The following is a 7,622-nucleotide window of genomic DNA, read 5'->3' as shown; positions in this document are numbered from 1 at the left end:
CCTTTCTTCCGTCGGCTTTTGCTGCTCGAATTCATGCCTCACCAAGCTCTCTAGTTGAAAGCCTTCTGGTCTCGTACAATGCTTCGGTTCAGTCTTAAGCGACATCTAAACAAGGAGTATGTTTAGACAGGATGAACCAAGATATGGTGCCAACTAAAAACATTCAGAGTAAAATTTTCACATACCATCGGATAGTCTGTGGTGTATGGGTAAGGACTAGCTTTGTGAACCTTGGCCTTTTCCTCCTCCATCTTTTGTAAGAGATGTGCTTCTAGTTGCCTCTCTTTTAACTGGCCTCTTTCCTGAAACAAGGGATGCACAACTATTCTGTTGCATACGCATGATGAGAAATGTTGTGGCTCAAAGAAGAATCACATCTCACGGACCTCTGTTTGTAGACTGAAAGGGTTTGGTATGGTGCGTCTAGGCACATCTTGCTTGTTGCTGTTTGAAGAACATTCAGAGTGAAGAGAGAGCTAGAAAATAAGAAAAGAGCTTAATAAGGCATTGACCAAAAAATAGCCTAGTACAATCTACGAGCATCCAACACACAATCTCCATGCTTACTATGATCACTATGGGTTGCAAGTACAGTTACCATACATATTTACAAGCAGTTTTTCCAAAGAGCAGAGAACAGAAAATCATTAGTACAAACACCATGTACAAATGAGGAGCACCCCTAACATGATGTTGATCAATTCTCTGTGTTAACTCCGTCAGACATTGTATTCTGATTGAGTTCTTTTTCAAGCTCCTCGATGACTGGCTCCACAACAGCACCAATCTCATCATTTACCTTGTCAACCTGTACGAGTGAGGAGAAGCATGAACCTTCATTCCAGTTTAACTTTCACTTCACATGTTAACACAACATAGTGAAATGTTTCATGCTCGGTTTATGTTACTGTCAAATAATCCAGGAAATATCACCATGTGAAGGTTTCTTAATAAAATCTGAATAAATCACTTTTAGATGCCTTGCCAGTTGTAGACACATGTTTTTCTCAGTTTCCTTTACAAAAATTGTCATTAACTTATGATGCCACCAAAAAGTCACTTATGCAGGTATGCAAACTTAAGTGTTGTAAAATGTAAAACAATTATGTGCACAACAATACCAGAATTCCAGAAATATTGCAAATGGTAACTGACCTCAGTTCCTCACAAGAAACAACTAAACTAACCTTCTTCAAAGCAAAGCCTTTTAAGCTAGAAAGGTCCAGCAACTGGATTGGGGGACATGGTCAACACCAAAGCAATGAAGATATGTGTTGGAGGTCTTTGTCTGTCGAAGGTCCTCAAAACCACGTTTAACCATTGGTTGTCAATATGAAGTGTTGCAAGAGCTTCGGCGACGAAATACCTTCGATGCAGAACGTGGCGAAGGATGAAGAAGGCTAGCTTCGTCATAACAGCACAAGGGCATGGTAGCGGGAGAATGTATTATCCTGAATGCTAAATGTCAAAGACAATATTGCCCTCACGTTATTTGTAAATACTATGTACTGTTCCTGTGGGCATATGTGTAATTTTATACGAAGTTGTACGTTCCCCTAAATAGATAAACAGTACCCTGCATAAATTACCTTTTTTGGAGGGCTGGATACGTACCTCTTGTAATCTTTTCCCTAGAGCACCTTCGTTCTAACTCATCTTGTAAAGTCGAAGGTACGATTGTAAATTCATGATATGAGGAGGGAAAATGAAATGTTAATATATTGAAGATGAGTTAGCATCAACCTCTCTATGTTCCTTTGTATATTTACTCCTATATATTGAGATATAGTTCATTCTACCTTCGTCCTCGAAGGTAATATCCCGAAGGGATATTTATCTAAGGATGAAGGTCAATTATCTTTTTAATATTGTGTTGCCTTGTTTTCTATTGTGTATAGTAATTGAGAACAAGTGACCAACAATATGGCTATATCAAAGAATGATCAAATCAAACAAATAAAAGAGAGGAGCATAAAAATAATGGAACATGTATGAATTTAATAAAAAATCAAATGTAATGCATTAGAAATGAGAGCGAGACCTCACCTGAATTGGATGCGCTTCAAACCAATGCCGCCCCACGACAGCGAGACGAAGGTGATGAGCACCTTGGGCTCTACCTAGGCGACCCACTCCTTTGCCTCATCCTCCTCACTGCTGTTGGTCACTGTGTTATGCCTCATTTAGTAATGTGGAAAAAAAAATAAACAAGTCATATTTTATTGTAACTACCTCCATCTTTATATAAGTTTAATTTCAAACTATTTATGTTCTAGTTTCTCCCCTAACAATCGTTCCTATTGAGTACTTTGGGCATTGATGAGATACAAGTTTATGCAATCCATAATCAGTAGGGGCAAACCATGTAAAAACAAATGCATTAACTCCTTAGTATATATGTGCATGACAATAAATATGGTGGTATATATGTGCATGATGAAAGAATCAGATGCCCAAGATTTTTCTAAAATTCTAACAAAAGGTTAAACCCTAAGCATGAGCCCAACTTCACCCAAACTACTAGCAATAAGTAAAAGTTATGAAATAGAGAAAAACCCTAAGTCATTATTTTAAATACTAACTAAGCAAATACACAAAGTAAAATGCTCAAAGTAAATGCGAAAAGTAAAGTAGGGAGAAGAAGACTCCTCCAATTTTTCCCGATGTATCGAAGAATCCTCACTATTCACTAGTCCTCGTTGGAGCAACCACGCAAGGGTATCGCTCTCCCTTGGTCCTCACAAGAACCAAGTGCTCACTATGAGATGATCCTTTGCCTCTCCACCGCGGCGGAACCCTCACGGTCGTGTACAATCGTCGAGTCGGGTCACCGACAAATCCTCCGGGGTGATCATCGAACTCTAATCACCATCGAGCTGTCTAGGTGATGCTGATCACCAAGAGTAATAAGCCATAGACCTTCACTTGACCAAGCGAAGCCTAATGCATGTGGTGTGTGCTCTAGGTGGCTCTCATGCACACTAATGAGGTCCTAACATGAGATTATGATTTTGCTAATCACCTCACTATGCTTTGTGGACTTGCAATGCTCTAGCAATGAATACAATGTGGTTGGGGCAGCAAGACACTCATAATGTCTGGTGGAGGGGGTATAAATATACCCACCAAACAAAACTAGCCGTTACTGTAGGATGCTGAACATGGGCGCACCGGACAGTCCGGTGCGCTTCCAACGACTAGTTCTGACAACTAGCCGTTGCTCTGATCTCGCACCGGACAATCTGGTGTCACGCTAAAAATCAACTTCATGAACTGTGCGCTCTCGGCTTTTTCCTGTAGCCAGGGCTTGCTCTCGGGCGCTCTCAGGCCCACTGCCAGGGGAGCATCGGATAGTCCGGTGCCCCTAGATCAGCAATCCCTTTTTCTTTTCTTAGGTTTTTGTAAACCGTTTTCGATTCTAACTTGTGAATGAGTTCTAAAGTGACACCTAACACTAGTTGTGAGTGTAAACATGCACCGACACTACACTAGATTTCTCTTGGTCAAACTACTCATCTACAACCCCTCTTTATAGTATGGCTAAAATAAAAATAGAAGCCCTAACTCTATATCAAGTGTCCACAACTCCTTTGACACTTAGGATATGAAGTCCTTCATCTTTTGATTCGCCTTTTCAGCCATCGCTTCAAGTTCTCATCTGAGAGATTGTTTTCACTGTTGTAGCGCAACTCCCTGCAATGTGACCTAACTTACCATTTGCTCTGCTAAACACACGTTAATCACATGTAATCTTATGTTGTCATTAATCACTAAAACTAACTAGGGCCTAAATGCTTTCAATCTCCCCCTTTTTTGTGATTGATGACAACCCTACAAGAGTGTGAGAGTATTTTGTTTATTTTCTGTAAACATTAGAAGATAGTTAGTGATACTCAACAAGTTGATAGAGAAAAGTCATGTAAGAATATTGGAAGTATAAGCACATACATAACATAAGAATCTTGTTCACAAAAGTGTGAGTGAAAACCATGAACAAGAACCGCATGACTGGTGAACAAAATAAGTGAAAACATAAACACACACAGTCATCAAAAGATCCTGAGAGCATGTCATCGAGATTGTGAGGCATAAGCATACAAAAATGAAGAGTCACAACAAAGAGTATCATGCATATATTACAAAAAAGATCATGAATCTCTCGAGTAACTCCCCTAACTCTCACAACTCTCATATCTCCCCCTTTGATAGCAAGCACCAAAAGGGTCACCCTAACCTAGAGACTAGAAGTAGAAGGAAGAGGTGCAGGCGCATCAGGGCGAGGGCGAGCAGGAAGGGGATTAGAGTCAGTCTCGAATCCAGGATTTGCAGTAGAGGCTAGAGCTGGTGCTGACTCTGATGCTGGCTGCGGTGCCTGAGCTGTAATAGAGACGGGCACGACTGGAGTAGCAACTACTGAAACTGGTGGCACTGGAGGCTAGGCACTGATAGCTCCGACGACCTAAGTCGACAAGTCCAGGGTGACCACCCAGAGCAGAGAGAAGGTCGGACCAAAGGAGTGGAGCTGAGGTTCAGACTGGATCGCTGGCACTACGAAAGTCTATAGAGTTAGTGGTGGAGCTGAATGTACTTGAGGCACTGGAACACCTGTGTGCTGAAGGAACCACATCCACTAGTTATTAGGGTCAATCCAAACTGTGGCATAGAACACTCTGACCCACTCCTTAATGTACCGGCCACCAAAGGTCAACAGAGAGTATAGACCTGGCAAATAGGTTATGTGGCCCTCAATCTCTGAACCGACTGCTGGCGAAAGGCGTCAGATCAAGGCGACGATGAGCTCTCAAAGCAATCCGCGCTATTAGCTAAGCTTGGTAGAAAGACTCCTGGGTCTAGGTACTGAAGAGAGGAGCTGCGGCAGGATCTTGCTGAGCTGGTAGCCAAGACACCACTGGTACATGATGAAACCGACGAACTCTGGCAACAGTGGCCCTTTGAAGGTCAAACAGGCGAGGGTCCTCAACAAGTGGTCGCACCTCATTCTTGTCCCACTCTCAGAAATGTGGTGTTGGAGCTGGTGGAGTGGTAGAAGGAGTGGGAGCGGTGGAAGCAGGTGTGGTGGAGGCTATAAGCGTAGCAGGTGTGGTGGTAGGCTCAGGATTGTCGAAAGATGACGTAGTTGAGGAAGGTGGAGTGGTAGTGGTGACTGGGGCTGAGGGGTTAAACCGAGCAGGAGTGGAGCGAGTCCGAGACGAGAGGCGACAGACCCAGAAAGCAATCTGGTCAGAAGCAATTCTGAAATGTCCTCTCTACTCTGCTCTATCACCTGCTACTGCTACTGTTGCTCAAGTAGCACTGTCCAACTTCCTCTTTTTCTTTCCTCTCTGCTGCTCAAGGTAAACATCCTTGCCCTTATCCTGTCTGAACGAGCGAGGAGGATCCTAGTTAGCTCCTCCCCTTATGGGGTGACATTCTTCGTCCGCACCATCCTGACTGCTAAAACTGCCCACTAACCACTGACACGCTGCACGAGAATTAGAGAAGATAAGCAAGAGCAGTAAAGCAGTAGATAGGTATAGAAATAGAAAAGATTCACTACCTGGGCATGTCTCTTGAGAGAAAAGCCAAGCAGGAGAGAAGTCTCGCGAGCGGACACACAGTCACACTGAAATGACAGAAGAGGTGAGCACATATTAGTCAAATAGTCAGAAATTTATGAAATGTGAGTAAATACATACACAAAGAGAGAATACATGAATTCTGAGAGATTAGCATGAGAATTGAGAAGGCTGAGGTCAAAAGGCGCGAAAACATGTTTGAGTTTTGAATTGGCACATAGAATGTTTGGAATTGAAAATGGCACACGATTTAACATGAATATGAGCAAAGACTTCGCTGCCACATAGCTAGGCATGTGAATAAGTGCATGAAGTGCTTGGTTCGAAATTTGGCTGAGGGAAACTATATTTGACACTCGACTCCAAAAGGTTCATCAAAAAGTGAATTGGATGCACAAATAAAGTCTGGAATATTGGATGGGTATGAGATCTTGCATGAGAGGTACTGGTAGTGGCTAGTGTGTGCTGGAAAAAGGGGGTCGATTTGAGCTTATTTGGCTAGTTTGGGCATTTCACCGAGCACTTGGCATGCGGGGTTTTAAAAAGAGAGTGAAATGGCTAATTTAAGGTGCAAAACCTCCCAAGGGGAGAGGACACATTTCACATGATTCATTGGATTTCACAGATTTCATAGGATTTGTCTTAGGGGTGTGAGAGGTTCACTAGAGAGACAGAGAAGAGAGACAAAAACGGCTAGAAAAGGAAGAGGTGAGGCTCACTAGTGAGGAGGAGAGGCAAGAGCTCGGGGTTGAGCAGGTCACCGAAGGTGGCCGCCGTTTAGAAGCAAAGCGGCGGCGGTGAAGGTGGTTCCTGGCGCAGAGAGCAGAAAGACGTCGCACAACAACATTGTTTAACATTTTCGGTGGCCTCTGATATTTTCGACGACCAGGGCTAGGCCGCCGAAAATAATGTGGTATTTTCGGCGGTAGTTACGAGCCGCCGAAAATAAGCCTGTTTTCGGCGGCTACTGACACAACCGCCGAAAATAATGTGTTATTTTCGGCCGTCTAGAACTCGGCCGCCAAAAATTAGGTAATTTAAGCACGAGGGAGACTTCTTCTTCGTTCATTTCTGCTTCTGCCCGCCGCCGTGCCGTTTTCTTCTCCACGCCACGCACCGAGCCTCGCCCCAGCCCCAGCCCGCCACGCCGCCGCGCCAGCCCTGGCCCCGAGACGCCACGCCACTCCGGTTGGCGGGTCGCGCCCCTAGCGCTGCCGCCGCGCCAGCACGGGCCGCCGCGCTCTCCGGCGACCCGCCACACCGTACGGCCGCGACGCCCACGCCGGATTCGCCGTCTCCCGTCGCCCTCGCTCCTCCCCCGGCCCGCCAAGACCGCCAAGAGGTTAAATTAATTTTTTGTGTATTTTATTTCATATTTTCGGCTGTCGTTATTTAATTGCCACCGAAATTAGTATATAATTGTAATTAAGTTTGTTTGATTAGTGTGTGTGATTATTATTATTGTTTAGTTTGATTTCATTAATATATTAGGGGCATATTGTATTTGTGGCATTAATTTTATATTAATATGTGGTACTATTATATTATTAGTTTCCAAGTACATTATATTTCTACGTAGAATAGTCTCATTATTATGGTATGTGGTAGTTAGTTTGATTTGATTAATAGTATATCATTGTTTGTTTTATATATAAATAATATATTGTTTAGTGGCAGCGAGGTTATGCTGCCGAATTTTTTTGGGTCCTGCTAGCTTGCTGTGGGTTTAGAACCTATCCTTGCCTATACATGTAGGACCGAAACACTTGACGAAGTTGAATAATGTTTTCACGATATGGTTCGGTTTAATAGTCTCAGGCATGGCAGAAGATCGTGCATGGATGTACAATGGCTGGAGTAGAAATGGACGCCATTCTGATGATTGGGTAGCCAAGACCAAAGATTTTGTGGACCACATATTCTCCTTGTCATTAACCGGCACTGTTAGATGCCCTTGTAGGCGGCACGAAAATAGTATATTTCTTAATAAGGAAAGAGTTAGCTTAGATCTTTGTCAGTTTGGATTTATGCCCGGATATGAGGTGT

The sequence above is a fragment of the Zea mays genome, chromosome 9 (assembly GCF_902167145.1).
Source record: "Zea mays cultivar B73 chromosome 9, Zm-B73-REFERENCE-NAM-5.0, whole genome shotgun sequence".
NCBI lineage: Eukaryota > Viridiplantae > Streptophyta > Magnoliopsida > Poales > Poaceae > Zea > Zea mays.
This window is presented reverse-complemented; position numbering follows the sequence as displayed.